Here is a 22,108-nt window from a genome sequence, read left to right on the forward strand (position 1 = left end):
GCCCTTACTACCCCAAGCTTTCAATATGTTTGATGTTGTTGACTAATTATAATAACATGTCTAAAGGGCATTAGAATTTGATGGCGCTGTGACAGAAGTGACTGGCCATCTTTGCATGCACTAGACTTGACCTTGATTGGGCAGATAAAAGACAAGAGCACTTAGTAGTCAGGTGACCCATCATTGTCACCTAGTCCAGCACTGTGTACTTTAGCTGTGTACTTTTTAGTTGAATATCTATACTACAGTATACTATAGTGTATGTGTACTATAGCATCTGTAAAACTAAGAAGGTGATTGATTTTTTAAACTTAAGTGAGTAAGTGCATTTTGAATTCATTTACTCATATCAATTTCAGAAGTATACATCTCCTTGCTTTTGCATTTCAGTTTAAATGAATGGTCAGTTTTGCTCAGTTAAATCCTGTTAAATAGACGTAAGAAAATGTGATTTGCTTTTTAAATTTCACAAACTTAATAAATCAAGAGTTACCGAAAGTTACCAAGTTTGAAAAACCTGGCCCGGAACTTTGAGGAACTGTTTTATAATGTCTCAACATTCCTTATCCTTAAACTAACATCGTATGCCTTGTATTAAACATGTTTTGATCTGCAGTTATTGCTGACATCAAGTCTTGGAGTTAAAGTGTGACAAAATGGGGACCTAGTTTGACAGTGCCCAATGAAAGGCGACCTTATCTTGTGGACTAACCCAGTCCTCAAACACTCATGCAGGCAAGCCTTGTCTGTATAGTATTCACTAAAAATGGAACCACGCAAAAGTTCTGTACAGATGGATTGTTTAGCACAAACACTGTCACAGTGCTTAAGGGAGTGGGAGTGTGCTGCCTTTGGGGAATTAGTTTTTTTTTTTCTTTCTTCCGTATCAAACTGCGTATTACAGCACACGTCTGTGCTTTATCTCACCTCAGGCAGAGTCCCAACTGAAAGAGCGACTCCCTGGGTGTCTGACAATTTGCCATAGACAGACCAGTTTGGTGAGATCTATGAGGAGGTCTGTGTAGTATAATGATTTCATGCACTATCCATTCTCCTCTGAGGGCATGGCTTCAGATCACAAGCAAGCAGTTTTTGTCTCAACTTCAGAGCTCTTCTATCAAACTGCACTACCACATAATTCCACTATTGCAGGCAGTCTCAAATGACCAAGGTTTGGATGGGCCGGGACTCTAAACTTTTCCACCCCTAAAGAGAGCATGACCTCTAGGCTTTGAGGCTTAACCCCAGCGCTGTGCGGAGACTCAAAATTACCACTGTTCTCTGGAAAAACCAAGCATTTCAGTTTCCAGTCAACTACCTTTCATCTGTTTTTTTCAAGGGCTAGTTTTCACTTTGTTCCATTACAGTGGTTGATGCTTAAAGGCAGCCTGGATTCACAATGCTACTTTGGTAACTGCATCAGCATTCCTTTGTTTGGCACAGCCAGGAGATTGTGGAACGCTCTCTCTCTCTCTCTAGCCACTGTATCTCTTTCCATTAAACTTGGCTACAAGCCGTTACCCAACTTGGCTGGTCCATTTCAGTAGAAGGGCACTTGCCACTGAAATGCAAAAGATGAATGATTCATTTTAGCATTCAGATCATGTAAGATGATTTTTAAATGGTGTTGCTTGGTGTTTAGTTCTTGCAGTTTTGAGATTTGTTGGAGGTAGTAGGCAGAAAGCAAAAAATAAATCAGTCATGAAGTTAAAGCTGGGAGATGACATCTGAACAAAAATACTCCTCCTGCTCCAACTGACGTCCACTTTCATGAACTATTTTTACTTACGGAGATATCACCTGCATGACATTAACAAAACAACTCTTAGATGTTTTGATGTATTACACAGAATGGACTTGAGATTTGTAACAATCTAGAAGATCAAGCACCATGTTATCTTTGTATAGTACTTCTCAAATGCAGTTCTAGATGGTTGTACAGTCTCAGCTTTTACATTTCTGTACATTGCTTATATTGAGGCACAACTTAGTGAAGAGTCTGCTTATGGTTTGCTTGATTGGGCTGAAGTGGTTTGGATTGAAACATTAAAGAAGTGTATTTATTCACTCTCACATACCAGGCAGTGTATACACATATGAAGGGTCCTCATCTCAGACTACATTAATCTAAATATTTGTACAGAAGTGCACAGTAGGATGAACAGTTTACTGTTTTATACCCAAATGCAATCTGAATGATCTACAGGATAATAAAGGTTTGCAAATTCAAAGCATACATGGCTAAGTGGACTGGGAACCGCCTTCAGAGAGTTACTGCTGAAGTCATCAGCCATTTTCACGGTCTGTAAATAAGTCCCAAAGCACAAACCAAACCACTCAATTGGCTATTTTTATTCATCATGTGCCTCAAACAGCTGTACATACAGTATAGTCACATGTGTTGTAGGTCATAACCTACAAAAACATATGTCAGGACACTAGCACAAAGCTTTTACCTTTTACACTCAGAAATGCTCGCAAATACACAAGATTTCAGTATGCCTGCCTGCAGTGTTTTAAATCACTGTGCAGGATTGGTACTTAAACTTCAGGTTTGGAGTTGGGGGACCTGTCTCCAAACTACTAAATAAAAGACACCCTCACTCTTTGAAGAACAGACTTGCAACTGAATTAAAAAAATATATCAGGGCACAGCGTCCAGAGCTATAAGAGGGGAGGGGGGAGGGGGGGTCAACAGCCTGTCAGCAACCCATGTGATAGTTGAGGTGTGTAGGAATACTGGCTTACCAGCTAACATTAGACCCAGTATATTCCATCAGTATTCCCATTTATATGTAGATTTTGCTCTTGCTGTCAGGATTAAGATTTATTTTTTTATTTTTTTATTTGGAAATCGCCAATTGTATATTACCCCATTTTCCTCCATTTTGAAATGCCCAATTTGTAACGCCCGCATTGACTCAGGAGAGACGAAGACGAACTGCTGTCCTGCGGATTGGCAGGGCAGCAGTGCAGTCAGTACTTCAAAGTACAGGCCACGGAAGAGGCTGCAAGTTCTCAATCTGTTTCCATGACGCTCTGGAGCTAAGCAAGCAGCATGCCAAAGTTCTACAGGCTCCAGTTTTGACACTGAAACTATGGGACCAATGGGCTATGGAACCAACGGGCTATGGGACCAACTCTGATCTCGATGGGAGACTGCATCCATTCCAGCCCCGGCTTTTCCAGGAGAAGTCACTAAGGAGCTACAGCACAAAATAAAAGAACAGTTGCAGTATTAATTCTCTGTTCTGGAAGTGGACAGCAGGGATTGAAAGGTGCATGTGCTTTGTTTTGCTTATATTAAAATGTAAGCTGCGCTTCAAGTGGATGAAAGTAGACAGAAAAGTTTCAAGACAATGTATTTTAGTTATGGCAGGAATACATATGAAGTACAAGAGCATAGATACCTGGCCTTTAAACAAGCCTAGTTAACACAGAGATTTGAAAACGGACGGCTGTCCTGCTCACTGGCTGTGGGACAGCATTACACTGCATCTGTATCCCACTGGCTCCTGAATACTTTTGACCTCCCAGGAGGATCATGAAGTCTCTTAGCTGTCTATCTAACATGCTTCCAGAAATATAAATTAGATGGCTTTGAGGTCCAAAGACACACAGCTTTGAAGGGATTTTTCTAATTGAGATAATTTCCTTCAAGAGAAAAGCCCTGATTAGCACAAGACTTGGGGGATGGCGCTTCAGCAGAGGAGCATCATTCTCTCATCTGCTCCCACACCCCTGCCCTCTCTGTATCACGCAAACTGCCACCACAGACACTGGGAACCTCTCCAACACAGACCAGTCTAAAGCCAGAAGTTTGGGATGCTTTACAGAATCAGAAGGAACTCTTTTTTTCCTTCATACCCATTGCCAATATCTGAGCACATTGAAAACATGTCAAATATCGAGAGTAGTGAAGTACAGAAGGTCCCTTATACAGTACACATGTACAATTTACTGCAAACTCTGTGAATTACTAAAACTAGTGAAATGACACAGGAAAAGCCACCGGTATCCTAGCAAAATGATTACATTTACACAAACCTTTTAATGGAATTCAGAACCACCTTACATAAAACATTTTCTGAAATTACATTCAAAGATGACCATGGTCACATCAGTGACATCATGAATTAGGCTGCTGTAAATGTGAGAGACTATCATTGATTCTGAGTTGTGTGAGGTTGCCATCAAGGAATGTTCACACATCTTACATTCAAAGCAGTAACAGTGCATAATCAATGCATATGAGAAGAATGCCCTCAGGTGATTTAAACGCTCTCTGGGTATTCGAAAAAAGCGCTTTTTCAGCATGTTACTACATATATTTATACTTTTAAAGGAGCCAAAAAAATGTGAGTCACCATATTCTTTTTCCCTGGACAATATTTTTTTTTTCTTTAAGTTATAAATATTTGCAAAGTTTAATTAAATATATATTATAGCCAATGCACAGGGATAATTATTCTTAAAGGTCAAGCTAGAGCATTAATGGCATATGACCCAAGTGACCACAAAGCTTTGTAGGAAAATTCAAAATCTGCAGAAGAATATATAAGAACATAAGAAAGTTTACAAACGAGAGAAGGCCATTTGGCTCATCTTGCTTGTTTGGTTGTTAGTAGCTTATTGATCCCAGAAACTCATCAAGCAGCTTCTTGAAGGATCCCAGGGTGTCAGCTTCAACAACAATATGGTACGTGGTTACCTCTGATTTTACAGAAAAGCAAAAATGAGGCCCCATCAGCACAAGTTCATTTTACCATAGCCTCAGGGAAGGTTTGCAGCAAAAAGATTTCTCTTTCTGAGAATGCTGTTACTGAACTCAGGGTAGCTTTTGCTATTCTCCCACAAAACCTCTTCTTCTGTATGAGTTGGACTAATTGTTGGGCGAGGGAAACAAAATACAAATAAAATTGCGCTGATTTGTACATGTCCTAGAACAGTCCTGGCTTGTCAGGACCACATAGTAATAATAAAGGTCAGTTCCTACATCCTGAACTCAAATTCCCACTGCAACCACTTGCCTATCAACAGTAAAATACAATATAAATTGGATTTAATGTGAAATAAATACATATATACAATTGCAATAGGTAGTTGTGCTAGTCATTGCAGAATGCATCATCTCACACATTAAGGGCACATTTTAACCTGAGCAGTGCCTATTAGTTTGTGCTTCAAATATGAGGCTTCCATGGCAACAACAATTACTACCCAACGGCACCTGACCTGGATTGTCTGGTTTTTACTATTGAAACCTATTTATTCTCCTTTTAGATGATGCCCACATTAGTTCTGATGAGTTAGGAGTGGCTCCAAAATCGAGATTTTGTATTTTTTTATGCAATAAATTATTTGACGAAATTCAATGATACACTTCAGAGACATGGGGACAGCACATTTCCCAAATCTGGCATGAAGCAATTTTGCATCACCATGGTGGATGTGAATATGTGAGAGATGTGGTGTACATACATACATAAATAAATACATACCTGTAATGGGAACTACTCAACCTCCTATACTTATCCCCAAGGCCTTAGAAAGGGATCCATGGCAGTCAGTCAATCAAACTGCTTGCCTTTAAAAAGACAACCCTAAACCCCAGGCCTATATGTTAGCTTAGCAATTTTCATTTTCACTGCTCTGTATATGTCTCACAGTCAAAACAAAAAGGGCAATTACATTGAACCAGCTCTCGGATCATTAACACGCCTATGAACATGGTACTGAAACCACACCATTGTGTTTTCAAGTAAGGGTCCCGTTTGGTTGGCATGGAGATTGGTTTCTTTATTTTTCCACTGCACAGCGTATATGAACATTTAATACAAACGCATTGTGAGGGATGCAGTGCTGGAGCGACTGAGCACTGTAATCTAACTCGTAGTAATTGCAAGCCTGGAGTTATCTTTGTGAATTAAAACGGGCACTAATCAGTGTTTAAGGCCCTGAGTGGCATGGTGATTTAAACACTGGTTTATTGACACTGCACTTGAAGACTAAGTCCCACACCTTATGGAAAGGCTTCGCTTCTAATAAGTGAAGATTTTGATCATGCAAGCAGGATTAGTTGTTAACCTCTAGAACAGAAACCTATTGAAATCCCATTATTACAGACTAACCACACTGATCACAAGTGGGTGGTGGCAGATAGATATTCATCACCGAGGACCTGCATAGTATCCAGCCAAAGACAAACACCCAGAAATAAGAAATCACACCCTTTGAATACATTGGGAAAATCCTGACAAGATAAATGAGATCTGCTTGTGAGCGTTAAATATTCAGAGCTACTTGCACACATTATTGCTTACATATCAACATCAAAATGATACCCCCCCCCCCCATGTTAAGCATTCCAGCGTGCTGTATACATTGTTAAAAACATATAAATAACCTTGTATGATAAAATATCACATCCAACCAAATATCATAAAAGAATACTGAAAAAAAGTGACATAAGATTTTGCTGATAGATTTGTTTCTCAAATACGCAAAGCTACTAGAACCACATTTTTACTGCACAATTCTCAACCGCAAAACAGGGTTCCTAGTCTGTGCGTATAATCTCCAGTTCAAAGCAGGCTAGTAAAAAAAAAAAAAAAAAAAAAAAAAAACCTAAAATAAAGCGGGACTCTGAATTATAAAAAGTCATCAATCAATGCAGTACATGGCTGATTAGTTTGAAAAACAACCCTGAATAAACAGAGAAAACAGGTTTTATGGTAAATTGCAGGGGAAGCGACTGCACTGTGTAGCATCTGTTGATGGGAACAAACAGGGAACATATGATGATGTTCCGGCGCTCCGCTTTAGAAAGAGCGCACACATTCATTAGCAGCAGGATGCCACGTTTGTTCCACTTGGGAGAAATACTGCTGATCACCCATGAATAGCTCTATATCAGGATGCACGAGACAGAGTGGGAACAAGCCAGTATCCCACTGATAAAATTACTGTGAATACATTACACCTCTCTTTTATAATATAACTGTCAGTATTTTTTAAAAAAATTAAAAATACACCACCTCCTATAGCTAAATGTTTAGTTTCTGCCCTTTTCACTTTATCATTCCTTAGTCTTTAAATGACTGCTTAAATTAGCACTGAACTCAAATTGCATACAGACAGCCAGGTTTAGCCAACATCCACATTCACACAGCACTCTATTAAGCCTGTTATACTGTAGCTACTGACTATTTTAGAATAGCAATGCTACACATTGCAAATCATATGCACAGCTGGTTTGTGGAAACTACATCAGTAATAGCAATCATCTTGCTCTTGCGACCGCTTATTTGCAGGGTCATAAAGAATAATGGTACTAAATTAAACATTTGTGTTATGAGCAAAACACTGAAACTCCAACATCAGTTACTGTTACACTTGGCCCTTGGGGATGTTATAAATAGCCATCTGTAAAGCACAATGGTTTTGCTGTTAAATGTGTTGTCTTCAAGTGTCATTTAACGTGCTGTATTAGCAACATTCTTTAGCATCATAGTCGTTGGGAACAAAATCGATGGTAAGGTACGATTGAGATTGACGGACACCCTGTGTCTCAATGACTCTCGATTCTCCCATACACAATCAGAACTTTGGAAAATTACAGAACAGCACACGATTTGACCAGAAACAGTCTTTTGCTACTGCTAGAACAAATGCAGATTCATTGACACCAACGGTACGGTAAAGTAAGCCTTGCAAACGTGTTTTGAGGAGCGATACTAGACTGTGCAGCCCTGACTCTGACGTATCCACATACTGTACAAAACATTTTGGCATGTTAGAACGTTGGAAAACACAGCATTCCAATTTAACAGGGCACCTTAGTTTTTGTGCTCCAATCAAACAAACTCGTTGAGGGCTCCTGAATCAGTAATTGAGTGCAGCGCTGTTATGTTAGGTGCTGACAAATCCTAAAACTCACTTAATTTAGTCAATGCTCCCGAACAAGTGCATGGCACAATGGTACTCGGCCTTTTTTTCTTACTAAACATTACTTCTGGGTCGTTTAATTTTGCATAGGGTTTCCTGGGAATTTTCATGGATTTAATGCACTCAACTCTGTTACTATACTTCATTTGGACGAGAGAGAGAGAGAGAGAGAGAGAGAGAGAGAGAGAGAGAGAGAGAGAGAGAGAGAGAGAGAGAGAGAGAGAGAGAGAGAGAGAGAGAAATCTAGCTACAGCAAATACTAAGTGGGAAAACTCATACTCATATTACAAAAATAAGCTCACACGTACCATTTTCAGTATCAAGTCACGCTGTGGGTTCTCTGTTGATGAAGCAAATCCATAACTGAAATCGTCCCTTTGCAACGCAGTCGCAACAAGAAAGCGCTCAAAGTGGTTTACTGTTTTAGAAGCAATAGCCGCAGTGCTAGTGAAGAGATGGCTTGCGTTGCGAGAGTTCCGAACAGATCGTGCACGCCGCGGTACAGCTCATAGACAAACTAGCGTTCACAAGGGCCTGAGGGGGAGTTCGTGTCAGACAGTTTGTGGGCGGAATTTTTTAGTGACGCCACATTTACAACACGTTGGAGTTTGTAACACGGCAATTTGCAGTCAATCTGATACTTTTACATATTGATGATGTACGCTAAATTGATTTTGTAAGTTAATACGTGGATTAAAGCATTTTTACATTAATTATATAATACCGACAATACACCTGAAAAAAAAAATTACAAAATAAAAGTATTGATATACAGGTAACTAAATATGTTTATTAAAATTAATTAAAAAAAAGAAAGAAATAGAAAAATAAGTTTAAAAAAAAATGTAATACCTGATTGAAAATGTATGTATTTATTTTATTATTGTAGTTTGGTGCAACTTTGAAAGCAGTCACATGAAAAACTGAAGTGTAACCTGTGAGTCAATTCAACCTTGAGGACCTTACAAATTACCTAGTATTGGCGACCTGACAAAAACCCCACCCCGTTTCTACCAGGTTATTCTTTCTACTTGAAATCTTACAGGAATGCTTCACTGCGTTACTTGATACATGTTTTAAAATTAGCTGGTGTTTAAGGAGGGCAGTATAAAGCAGAGTGTGTCATTTTGGTTTAATACATTGAAAGAAAACATAAAATGACAAGGAGGGGAATCAGTAGGAAAAAAAACATTGTTCAAATAACACTTTAGCAAGGGAAAAATGCATTAGTAAATTTGTTGCCAGCTTTGCAGCTGTTTATAAAATGAATATATATATATATATATATATATATATATATATATATATATATATATATATATATATATATATATATATATATTCACAAACATGCAATGCAATTGTCACACTAGATAAAGGCTTTGCTCAATAGATTGATCAAAGGGCTTGCTCAAGTCCAAAAAACACTTGGAATCTCTGTTCACAACATTCACGTCAGGTGATTTGGTAAATAGGAGGCTGCTAAAAACAAGAAGTCAGAGAGTTTCACCCAGTACTTTCTATGTAATTGTTATGAGTCATATTTTCAAAGCATTTATTACAGTCTTTAAATTTTAACAAAGAACAAATCATATTAATGTTACCAAATGAGAAACAAACAACTTGAGGGTGCCTGAGGGTGCCATTTATTTGGGTTAGCTTTGTCATATTAACAAGTGTTTTTTCTCTATCCAGTGTAGGAACTACGTCTCCATTTTCAGATGTATGTTGTATTGACTGGATCAAGATCTGATGCCATAGATTAACCGATAGTAAATTGCAACCTTTTAACCTGTAGCAGGAAAAAGAGGAAGTCAATCAAACATGGCTTTGGTTCTGTGGACACCAGATACAGGAAATGCTTCTTCTAACTTTAATGGACTGCATTATTTTGAACACGGGAGGGTGAGCATCATTAAAGACCGTTCGTTTCATGTTTCAGGTGTGTGAAGAAAAATCCACATGTATATTGCTGTACAAAAACTTCAAGAAGTAACAGTGAAAATGTACACCTACTAAAAACACTCAAAATGGTACTATCTGTTGCAACCAGTGCCAGTTCAAACCATTGCCAGCAGGGGTCACTGTAAGTATCAAGCAGACTTGCTGTACTGTAAGTGCTTTGTAGATAATGACCAGTACTGCAGCAGGCCATGTGCTCTGTCTGTTGTACAGCCTGTACTCCCTGGAGATGCCGTCCAGGGACATGCAGAAAAGGGAGATCATAAATAATCGATTTTCAACCTCTGATGTCAAGGGTCACTGTAGGAGATTAAAGGGAACAAAGCAATCAAGTGTAATGGACAAGTGGCCCCATGTTCCACACAAGTGCTCTCTAATACACTGACATAGACTGGTATAATATCTGCCATGGAGATCCACCAGCTGCCTTGCTACTGTCAAAATTAACAATTAACAAAATGCTTCTGAATATTTATCTTTCATGTCAGTTCACTTTCTAGTCAAACTTTCCTTAATGTGTGAAATATGAATGGCCAATTTTGCATGATTCAGCTACAGTGTATTATTATTTTTTTCTTTTTTAAATAGCTAATGCCACTGATTAATACAGTGCATTGACCAATGCTCTATCATGTGTTCAGAAATCTTCCCCATTTCTTAGCAATGGTATTGAGGTCATTTCAGCTCTGAGGAACTAATAGAGCAACTCCCCTTTGAGTGTTTTAGAATGTGAAGTATCTCATGGGCTATTTAAATGGAATTTGAGATTGTATTTATAAATCATACACAGGAGTTTTTGGTGGAAGCTGAAACCTATAATGCATTTGTGTGAGGGCATAATGCATCTTATAAAAAAAACCGATGGCATTCATACCACCACTTGAACAACCCTTCATAAGTACACTGCAAAAAAATAAAAATAACATCCAATAACTAAAAATAATCCAATATGTGCCAATCCATACATTAAAAAAAATGAACAAATGTAATAACACCTGTCAGAAAAAGAAAAATCTATATTAGTAACGTTATGTTTCTTGTTCTTGGTCTTTCTGCTGTTCTGAGCTTTCACAAGAACAGAAATAGCTGAGGGATTAACACAGATGTAAATCCACACATTTTTTTAGCAAGCATGAAACTGACAGGAAGTGTTGTAAATTGGTTACAAGCCAAGAAGGCAAATCAGTTTAAATCAATCTGCATTAACACAGAAATATCACTGAAGTGAAAAAAACGCTAATTTGATTCTCTAAAAAAAAAAAAAAAAAAAAGTCAACCCAGAAGCAACTAAAAAAAGATTATACAATTCCTGTTCAATTAATATATTAACATATCATCTCACTGCTCTGAGAAGCCAGCCAGCCCAATATTGAATACAAATCAACTAGGCTAGAAACAAAGAGGGTGTTACCACAACAGCTTTATCGAAAAGAGCGTGCTGCTAATGTATGTTATTTACATGTCACGCTATAAATGTGAACAAAGAATCACTGTAGCATATAATTTAAAAAATGGGCATTGCAATTTCCTCCACAGTCTCTGTCTGTGTACACCTCCCCCCTCACAAGCCATTGAGTTTCAGTCTTCGTCTGTACGTCTCTCCCTCCCAAGCCATTGCATTTCAAGGCTAAACCCTGTATGAAGATTCAAAGGCTACTGCACTAGCTGTGCACGTATCCGCCAGTGTTACGTCATCATGGGTTATAGCTACACTGTCACAGTGGTGACTAATCAGTCAATCAATGGGAGCAGGAATAGAAAATGTTTTGCGGGCAGCTGTCCTTCAGATTTTGAATGTAATGGCATTTCTGAAAAAGCTTCCTGCTGACATCATTTTCATATTAGCCTTGGGCTTTTATTATTAGAACACAAAGAAGCAGAAATGACACTTGAAGAAGGCAATAATCTTCTTTATGAGCTTTACCTCAGTAAAAACATAGCAAAGTGTAATAAAGCATTTTTAAATCGTGATAAAGCATACAGATAGGTAATCATTTTAAAGAATAGCCAGGTATGGTATAGCATATTAATAAACATGACAAACCAGGGTAAACTATACTAAATGCACTGGAATAGGAAAAGCATGGTAAAACTGCAAAAGTCCTATGTAAAAATACTGTTGTAAACTTTTATAAGGGATATCAGTGCTGAGCACTGTGGTGAACTGAATTTCAGGTGAAAAGAAAAACAAACCTTAGTGATTCAATCTATTGTAGGTAAGGTATCGTAGTACATTGCCTTCCTGTGCGGGACAGAGACACATTTCAAAGCTGCCCTTTACAGCGTTACATTAAAGCTACTGTTGCTTATCACCTCTCGTGGGAGCCATTACTAGCAGAGATTTATCAAATTCAGAAGAAAATGTGTGATCATCATTCTTCACGCTCTTTGCTTTTCCATTTTTGAGCTGCAACAATGCATCTGGATGCCAATTAGTGGTTACTCTGGCTCAAGTTTTCATGAGGAGCACTTGCTGCTCACTGAAAACGTGACTGAGACTAACGGCTCTTTGAAAGACAGTATGCTTCCCCTTCTATGTAGAATATACAAACCCAACACAGGTCAGAGCTATTGCACTGTAGTGTGAGATGGTATTAAGAAAATTTGATAAAATTGGATTTTATTTGACTCCATTTAGTTGTTTCTAAGTGGTTTAATCTCAAAATTAATGATTGTATGGGTTATGAGGGGTTCAAAAAAATATGCAGTCAAATGTTGAACCCCAAGGAAAATGTGGCACAAACACAAACTCTTTTCTACCAGCTCTAAACAGGAAAAAAACAGTGATGGATTCTGGCCTGTTTCTTTTTATTTTGAACAATGTTGCCTCCAAATTTTTTGTCTAGTTTCAGCAGCAGGTTTTCCCTTTCGGGGTTAAACTCTGAGTCTGGGCGAATAGTTTTTAATGCAGCATGATCGTCTCCCAGTGATCACATATATGAGCCAGCCAACGGAATAAGGCCAGGCTTCATACTGGACAAACTAAATCATGGACACCTGTACACTAAATCATTTCAATGTAATCTCTGAAATAATGAAAGTTACAATATTGAACCAACTGTACATAAAAATGTTTGAGCTGCCTGACAGCTTTACCCTCATAAACATGGTGAGACAAACCGAGACATTAATAGGAGCAGATTAGCTTGCTGTTGTTACCACTAATTATCACTTCAGAACAAATGTGCTTCTCAACCTTGCTTTTGAATCTTGGGCCTCATCTGAACACATGCCAGAGCCCAGAGCTGTAGACACCCAAGAGAGTCGGGCTAATGGCATGTTCTTTTCCTTAGACCTTCCTCCCAATTTACTCAAGAGAATTCTCTTTTCACTTCTCAGGCTGCTAATCAAACCCAGCCGACAAGGCGTAGGTATAGCGGACAGTGGCTGCAGGGCTTGATTGGAGCTAATGAAGGATAATGATTTTGACATTGAGGTTATTGAAGGCTACTGGTACACAGCACCTTTTCCCCAATTATATACGTTTAAGAGGGTGATGATTTCAAAGATAGTTTTGTAGTGAAGCAGTTATCATATTTTGGCATGCATATTTTGGCTTACCTTCTCCTTGGGCTGTTGGCTTTGTGGGTAATTTTGTTCTGATCAAGCAGCATTTCTACTTTTAGGGTGTGTGCTTGGATCAGGCCTATGAAGGAGCCAATTAATGTGTTTTCATATATAACTATTTGGGTGTTACAAATTATTTGAAAAACCACAAAGAAAGTGATTTCTATAATTTCTAATTGTTCAATTTAAAGATATAAATGAAAGTAGTGATTCAGCTTCATAATAAAACAACAAATTATTACATAATATGCATAAAATGAAAAACAACATGCAAAAACTTTCATACCTTGACAAAAATATTTGGCCACCCTTACATTAGTATTTTGTGTGCACCCTCTATGCTTCCTTTACAGCTTGCAGTGTTTTTTTTTTTGTATTTTGAAACCAGATCCTGACATCTTTCCAGAGATGTTTCTGCCCATTCTTCAACACAGACAGCTTTGAGAAACCAATTGACTTTGGTTTCCTTTTTGAAACAGCAGCCTTCATGTCAATCCTCAACATCTCGATGGGATTCAAGTCTGGGGACTGAGATGGCCAATCCGTAATTGTAGTCTTCCTTTTTTTCAGAAATTCCTTTGTAGACTGCTTAGGGTTATTATCCTGCTGGAATACAAATTTACATCCTATAAGCCTTCTAGCACTGGGTATCAAATGAGAGTGTAAAATTTCTCTATATTTTGCAGCATTCATTGATCCTTCTGCAATACAAAGGTTGCCAGTGCCTGAGGAAGAAAAACAAGCCCATATCATCACACAACCTCCACCATATTTAACACTGAGCAGGAGGAACTTTTCTTTAAGTTCTTCTCTCTTCCTCCAAACATATTGTTGCTTTCTTGTCAAAAAAGTTATATTTTGGATTGGTCTGACCATATAATTTGGTTGAAGAAATCATCAGGCTTCTCCAATCACTTTTTTTTGTCTATTGCTTTTAACAAAGGTTTGCATCTTGGTTTTCGCCCATGGGCATACAAAATATGTTGATATAGATCTATAGATGGATGGATGGATGGATGGATAGATAGATAGATAGATAGACAGATAGATAGATAGATAGATAGATAGATAGATAGATAGATAGATAGATAGAAATAGTTTGTTGGTCAGTCTTTGCACACACATGGAGCTGAAGCAAGGTCTGGCTAAAGTATGAATTCTGTCCTAAATAAAGTCGAGCCAACATCACAGTAACAAGAGCGAGAGGCTGCCAAAAAAAATCTGTAATTACAAAGGAATTGATGTACAATTAGTTCAGTGATATATGGATCTTTATTGGGAGCAACGCAGATTTGGGCAGATCCATTTAGGGGAAATCCTTATGTTACAGCAGTAGAAAAACAGATGGAAAGATCATGTGGTCCTAAGAATAGATCTTATTTCTGCTTGTGCCTAATAGTTGTTTTCCCCAAACAATTTGCATCTTATGAGTTGAAACAGAATATTATAAATAATATCATCAGAATAACTCAAGTAGGTGTAAAATACATAACATAAATGAATAATAAATTCCAATAGCTGAAATTCTCACATTTTCTGGACAAGCTTTTGTTACCGTTCATACTAATGAAAAATGATCTAACAATATCCATACCATTTATAAATAGTTATTGAAAGATACATACAGTACCAATAATGTTTCTTTATAAACCTGGATGTATTTAGAATAATTTCTCCAGTAAAATCATTTTTTGTAAAGCATGTGATTCACCATGGCTACAATATAAATGAGCACACTCAAGTCAAATAGAATCTGTTTGTATTTTGTGGTGCATGTAAGATCCGCTTGTAGCATTCTTAAGCCCAAAATTTGTTTCTGAAAATTTAAACAAAAAATTGAATAGACAGAGAACAGTAAGAGGTCTCACACTTTTGAACCCAAACTTTAATGAGCGAAATGTAGATTAAGAGGACTGAATGAGTCATTAATGAGCGTCGAGGAACCGTATCACTAAATATACTAACAAGGCCAGGCATCAGTAACCTTAGGATTCAGTTGCATCTGAGGTGGCTATTTAACCTTACAGTTGTATAAGGAAAACATGACTCAAGAGCTGTAGGCTTTACAGTTCTCTTGATCATCACCATAGACACAGCTGTATGTTTAAATTCAGTAATGTAATCTTCAGTTGCTTTTTTTTTTTCAAAAGGAAAATAACGCTAAAGTAAAACAGTGTTTGTGGTATAGTTTAATTGAATGTGCATACAACATTCTAGAACTACTCTGTCACTCAAAGTTACCACTATACTATACCAGAAGCAAAATACATAAAACTGTGAAGCGTGGCATACTTACGTAGGACTGCCTCCATTATATCCTCATTGCTGGGCCGTAACAGGGTCACGATTGAAGAGAAAAATAGATACATTAAAATAGAAAATACATATTATTTCAATGTTCTCATAATTATGATTTTCCTGTTTCTGTGCCTGTAAATTCAAACTTAATATTCATGCATCAATAGATACACAAGTGCCCTTGGAGTTTCACAATACAGAGACACAAAGGACCAAAACAGAAAAAAAGGAATCAAAATCATGTGCTTGTGGTGTTCAGAAACGATCAAAAGAAATAATTCTGGCTTCAGAGCACATCCCCTTATAAAACCACTTCTGTTTCCAATACTGCACGCTGGTCCATTTGAACCACTGTAACAGATTCAATTTGACATAAATCAGTAGAAAACTTTGTGAGGTTCATGCACAAGGTTTTGGTTGGTTGAAAAGGATTGCAGTCTGTCTTGTAGCTGTCCTATATATCTATTATTTTTTATTTGCAGGAACACCATTTTTAATAGATGTTTCATGTTAAGTGGAACAGGAAATTAAAAGCTCAAGTTGATTCCCAAACAAACCCATTGGATTGTGTGGGCTGGGGAAAAAAGAGGTCAGAGGTCAAAAGGAACAACCCTCATTCTGTCTGAATCTTGGCATTCAGAGGAGCGTGTCGAAGTCATGGAAGTCAGCCTAGCTTTGGCACTCACTCACTGCATCCTTTGTTAGAGCTGACCAGAGTTCAGCCCTGCCCAATTCAACCAGTGATTAGATGTTCTCTGGATCAGACTGTATCCTTGCACTCAACAGGCAACTTCAAACACTTTGGATCACTTGAATTACCAGCTAGGTATGTAGTAGAAGGTAGAATCAAGTCTTCTTTCAGTTCTTGTGTCCTGGACTCTGTGGCAAGGGAGCGCTATTCTATTGTTTGCTGATTTCCCCATGGGCTTTTCCAGCAGGAGATTAGAGACCCAACAGCTTACTGTGGTTTCATCCCCCATGGTAATTCCATTTTTCTAATTAAGAAGGATTTGCGGGTAGCTTTCACAGTTGACAGACAGGTAGTCTGCAGTAAACGTCTCATTCTAGACACAGATGAACCCTGGAAAGATATCAGTCAGCATCCTCCCTATACAATAAAGCTGTAATACAATCAAAGCCATGTGTGTGTTGGGATGTTTGCTGTGTTACAATGATTGTAATGTATAGAGGGGTCTGATATGGATCACAATGATTATTTGCAGTTGCAATCTAAAGAAAGCTACAGCACCTTAAATAATTTTTCATGCAAATGTAACAGGGTGGAGGTTGGGAGTGAACTGGTGACCTGCACAGCACAAGCAAGCCTGTTAACCACACTCTAAAAGAGCCAGGCTCATCTGCATTCATGGTTTAAGAGCTTTCAACCTCACCAACAAGGGGCAGTCTTGTAATTGATTCTCAACTGTGTTTTCCCCCATCACGCTTGACTTTTTTTATATGCATGTCCAATCAAGGAACCCATATGCGAAACAAAAACACAAAATGGGTTAAATGTATGTTCAACATTCTAAACTGAAAAATCCAAGAATATAATAAAATAAAACAAACCATGAAGAATTTCTTGTTAATGCACTCTCACATTCTTCCAGGACAACCTAATTAAAACACTAGTTTAAGTAATCAAAGAATGTAGGCCTTTGGAGAATTGTGCAGCGCGCTAATGAGGGAGAGGAACAAAAAAGTAATGGTCTTTCTTATTAAATGAAATTAATGATGAATTCAGTCATTACTTTTCCATTGCTAAACAACATATTAAAACTATATTTTTTCTGTTCATAGAACCAAGGTAAATTGATAAAAAAAAAAAAAAAGTCTATTTGTGGATTATATTTCTGAATCTTGTTTAATAACTTTGATCTCCCCTTCCTTGTTCTATGCTAAATAGATTAAAATCAGACATCTAACAGTGTGTGTATGTGACTCCAAGAAGGGTCCTGATAATGATTGTAATAACAGAGATAGAAAAGTCCACTGATGTTTAGATGAATAAATGTTTGCATTCTGCAGCTCCGTGACATTACTAGTGTTGGGTGTTTATCTGGAGGTTCATGACATTGCCATTCTAATTTGACTCATCAGTCAGACAAGTATATAATTCTATAGATCCAAACCGTTTAACAATGTTATTAGAATAAGGTGGGTTACTTAATTGATCAAACCTTTTTAAGGCAACATGATCTCATTCAGGTACTGTTCTCGTGTCCCAGGTGGTTTTGAAGAACTCACTTGTAATAAATATCATATCACCCTAAAAGTTATAATATGTATTTCATTACTACACCTAGGCTCTAATGGCATTGCAGTTATCACTGTATTAATTCACATCCCCTTAAGCCAGTTTAGTGCGGTAGGAAGATCATTGTATAAATACAACTAAATATCTTCACCAACCCACTCTTTTTAGATACTTCACTGGTACTGTCTTGAAAATGATAATTGAGTATTGGGTTGGGATTTTTAGAACGCTTTGATCTTTTCTTCTCTATTATCAACCCGGAATAGCTGAGAGCATTAGCGTCACTAAAAAGCACTTTGAGCAATTTTTACCTCAGCTGTCTTTCAAGGCTTTTTAAATCCACACAGATTATAGAATTCCTTTTAAAAACAGCCACTCAGCACATGAACAATCTAGAAATTGCACTGAATATTTTTATCAGTTAACTCCTTCCAGGCCTATACAACAAGAGGATAATCAAAGTGCACACAAAATACATAAAGAAACAAAATACGCCACTTTTTTGTTTTTTGTTTAGTTTCATGGGCTATTTATAGAGCTTCCCAATGTCATCAATAATCTTTTACTGCTGTAATCTGGAACAGAGATATGCCTATGTGGCTCATACAATCCTATAGGGACAAGCAAGTGGATCATGAGTGGAGAAGGGTAAATAGTGTATTATGCAGTACATGTTTATGGGATACTGCATATGAAAATTGATATGTAACAAAGGTAGTCTATTGAAATGTAATAGTACAGTTTCATCCCTTGGGATTATACCAGCAACAGTGCTTGTCACAAAGATGTTTGTTATATACTGCACACGGTAATCAAAACATTCTCATATAGGAGACAGAGACTGGTTGTCAGTTGCATTTTTTGTGAAACGTAGCCTCACAGTGGGATATTTGTTATGAAAGAGGAGGTTTAGATTTTTTTTTTTTTTTCAAATGTGATGATTCGTACAGTTCCATAAAACAAACTGCAGCTTCCCCAGTCCCAGTAAATCCTCAGTCATGTATCAAACTGCAGCTTCCCCAATCCCAGTAAATCCTCAGTCATGTATCAAACTGCAGCTTCCCCAATCCCAGTAAATCCTCAGTCATGTATCAAAATGCAGCTTCCCCAATCCCAGTAAATCCTCAGTCATGTATCAAACTGCAACTTCCCCATTCCCAGTAAATCCTCAGTCATGTATCTTTCAGATGTGCTGACAGGTGATCTCCATGGAACCGAACGTCACTTCATGTCGATCGTTTATAAAAATTATTGGATGAGATAGGCTGATGTTTTTAAGTTTCTGAATATCTTCCTGATTTTGATCCCACACCTGCTATCTCCTTCTGAACAAAATACAATGTGCGTCTTCATTCAAAAATCTTAACTTGCATTTTTTTTAAAGAGTGAATGAATTTACCCTTTTAAAATCTTATTAGAAAATGATATGTAAGACACTTTATGCAACAGGAGGTGAAAGTAGTCTGCTGTATTTGTTTCAGTATTTCAGAAAATGCAGTTAGTACTGTGTAATACTGCATTAGCTATAGAAACCATTGTAAATGCTGACATAAGTAAATACAGCAGAATCCAACAGTTTTTATGACATTTAAAACAAAATACTACAGTAAGTTGCAGTTTTTTAGGCTTTGGGTTAAAACATGTACAAATATAAATTTGGGAACAACACTACATACACTTCTAAACTAATAGTTTAAGTTCATGAACCATATCAAATGTTTGCTTTGTTGACATCAGCTCACAGAACTATAGTAGTTGTGTTGTAGGCTACATTTCAATTATATCGTGGCAACAAGCGTAGCTTGTTTACAATCTATTGTGTTTCTTGTATTTGTTTTACTTGTCATTGGAAAACACAAAGGTTCCCTGAAATTGTGAAACAGAAGATTTTTTTTCCATTGTAAATATAGATTTGTTTAGAAACTGGTAGCAACAATCACCAAGGCACACTTTCTTTTTAAGCTCTTTGCCTACTCTGTGGATGAAGGGGGAAAAAAAAAACACCCACATAACAATCACTGGCTCTCTTGGAATGCAGCCATAAAATAAAATATAATGTTTTATTGTCTGTGAAAGAAAATAACCGAATCTTCACGTCCACACATATTTCACTTAGTTTGACTACCTCTTTATTCATTCCACACTGCATTAATAACAAAGCGATGTGCTCGCATATAAGATGCAATACGCATATACTGTGCTATCTTTGTCATCTGGTGAGGGCTGTATGCTAAAAGCATCACTGAGCATTCTCAAGGAATGTTTCGCATGTTGAGCATGGATAACCACCCAGCACTGTGTCAGTAAGCTCTCCTATGTAAGCGTCTGTTGTTGTTTCCGGATTCAGTTTTTCTCCCTAGTGAAAAATGCTACATCAAAGGCTCTTGAATACAGCTGTCCTTTTACCAGTGCAGTTACAAATTGCACTGTGACCACAGTTAACTGTTCTGGATTTAGTTTTTGCCCTACAGTCTATTTTAAAAGCGCTGACATGCAGATGCAGATTGTAATATTAATCATGCATTATCTCTTACTAGGTAAATGAAGACATTTCAAATATTACATATATATGCTCATGGGCCCTGTTCTCAAAGCTTTAATTGACACATGACCGCATGTTACGTTTATAAAAAGGATCATTTATAAAATAAAAGCTTTCATTTTATTTTCGGCTATTAAATACACCCTAATTGAAAGCTTCCCATTCTGTAAACCTTGTCTCTCATTGTTACAGTACTTCAGTGGCAGTATTGTCCAGTGGTATGGTTTACCAGTACTATCAGTGCAGATTACCTTGCATACCCCGGAGGTTGGCAGGTATAAAGTTTCGGAGCTACATTTGTAAACATGATGGCACATGTATAAGTGATTTTTGGATTTTGTGCTTCTTTGTCCGTGTCCTGCACCTGCTAAACTCCTTGATCCCGGTCAGCACATGGTTAGTATTAAAGTTTTATTTACAAGTTCATAGTACCATACTTCTGGTTATAATAAAGCTCTGCAGGGCATGAAATAGGGCACATAAAGCATGAGAATGTTTGGTTATGAAAAGGAAAAGTATATTTTAAAATAAAATCAAATTCAATACAACTTAAGGGTAATACATTTGCATGTACTGACAAAGGAAATAAAACAGAAACCTATTTTAAACCATGCAAAATCATCAGTCCATCTTGTCTAGCTCATATGATTATACATTTTACAACATAAACAGCTGCACATATACACATAATTTGTATTATATATAATTTATTAATACAAGTTTAGTTTACTAATTCAAAAAATATAAAAAGAATATAGAATTATCATAGTATGTTCATAAAATGGACATGAGCCACATATATTATCCAGCTAACAGAATATTTTATTTCAATAAACCAATAATAAAACTACAATGAATGTTGTAAATGGTCATACACAGAAGCAAAATGTTGAAGCAGTGCAGTCATGCCCTGCTTTTCATGCTTTGTCTGTATAGCTATACATCTATTTTTATCTGTCAGACAAATGCTCTGTCGTACAAAAAACAAGGTTTCAGAATATGCTTGAAGAAATGATTTGTGATGTGATGTGACTCAAAAGCTTTCAAGGACTTCATTCTTTTTTACAGAAGGAAAAGAGCTGAAGCAGTTTCTCAGTATTAGGAGAGTGTCATATTTGTGGAATACAGAAAGTTTGAGTCTATTTCATTTAGTTGTGGTCTTAATAAACTGGAAATATAACATTTTTAATCAGAATTGAAAAAAAACAAAAGGCTGTACTACTCTGTGTATTTGAGCTTTCATTATGCATTATATTAAGTCATTTTCAGAGAGGGCACTTTGTGTTGATGAGTCATATTCCTGTATTGGGAAGAACTGAAAGAAAAAAAACATTTAAAAAAAGTTAGTGTTAGTGTTAACTGGAGTTAACTATATATCTATCAACAATGTGGGTCATTAATTGTGTTTAGTCTTTCTTTTTCATTTTTGATTTCAACAATATCTTAGCAGATTACACACTGGAGAGTATGTCAAAGTTTCTCTGAGTGGATAGCTGCATGATTGTTTCAGGATTTTTAATATAGTATTTTTAGAT

At 37.1% G+C, this 22,108-nt stretch overlaps 1 protein-coding gene across 3 annotated transcripts in view; it reads right to left on the reverse strand.

Annotated features, from left to right (window-relative positions):
* Window positions 1-8,544, reverse strand: part of LOC121327113 (serine/threonine-protein phosphatase 2A regulatory subunit B'' subunit alpha-like) — a 77,265-nt gene extending 68,721 nt beyond the window's left edge. For all 3 annotated transcript variants that reach the window (XM_041270913.1, XM_041270911.1, XM_041270912.1), the window contains exon 1: window positions 8,256-8,544. The gene's annotated coding sequence lies outside the window, so the exon portion shown is untranslated. The remainder of the gene's footprint in view (window positions 1-8,255) is intronic.
* Window positions 8,545-22,108: the final 13,564 nt, after the last annotated feature.

The sequence above is a fragment of the Polyodon spathula genome, chromosome 14 (genome assembly GCF_017654505.1).
Source record: "Polyodon spathula isolate WHYD16114869_AA chromosome 14, ASM1765450v1, whole genome shotgun sequence".
Lineage (NCBI taxonomy): Eukaryota > Metazoa > Chordata > Actinopteri > Acipenseriformes > Polyodontidae > Polyodon > Polyodon spathula.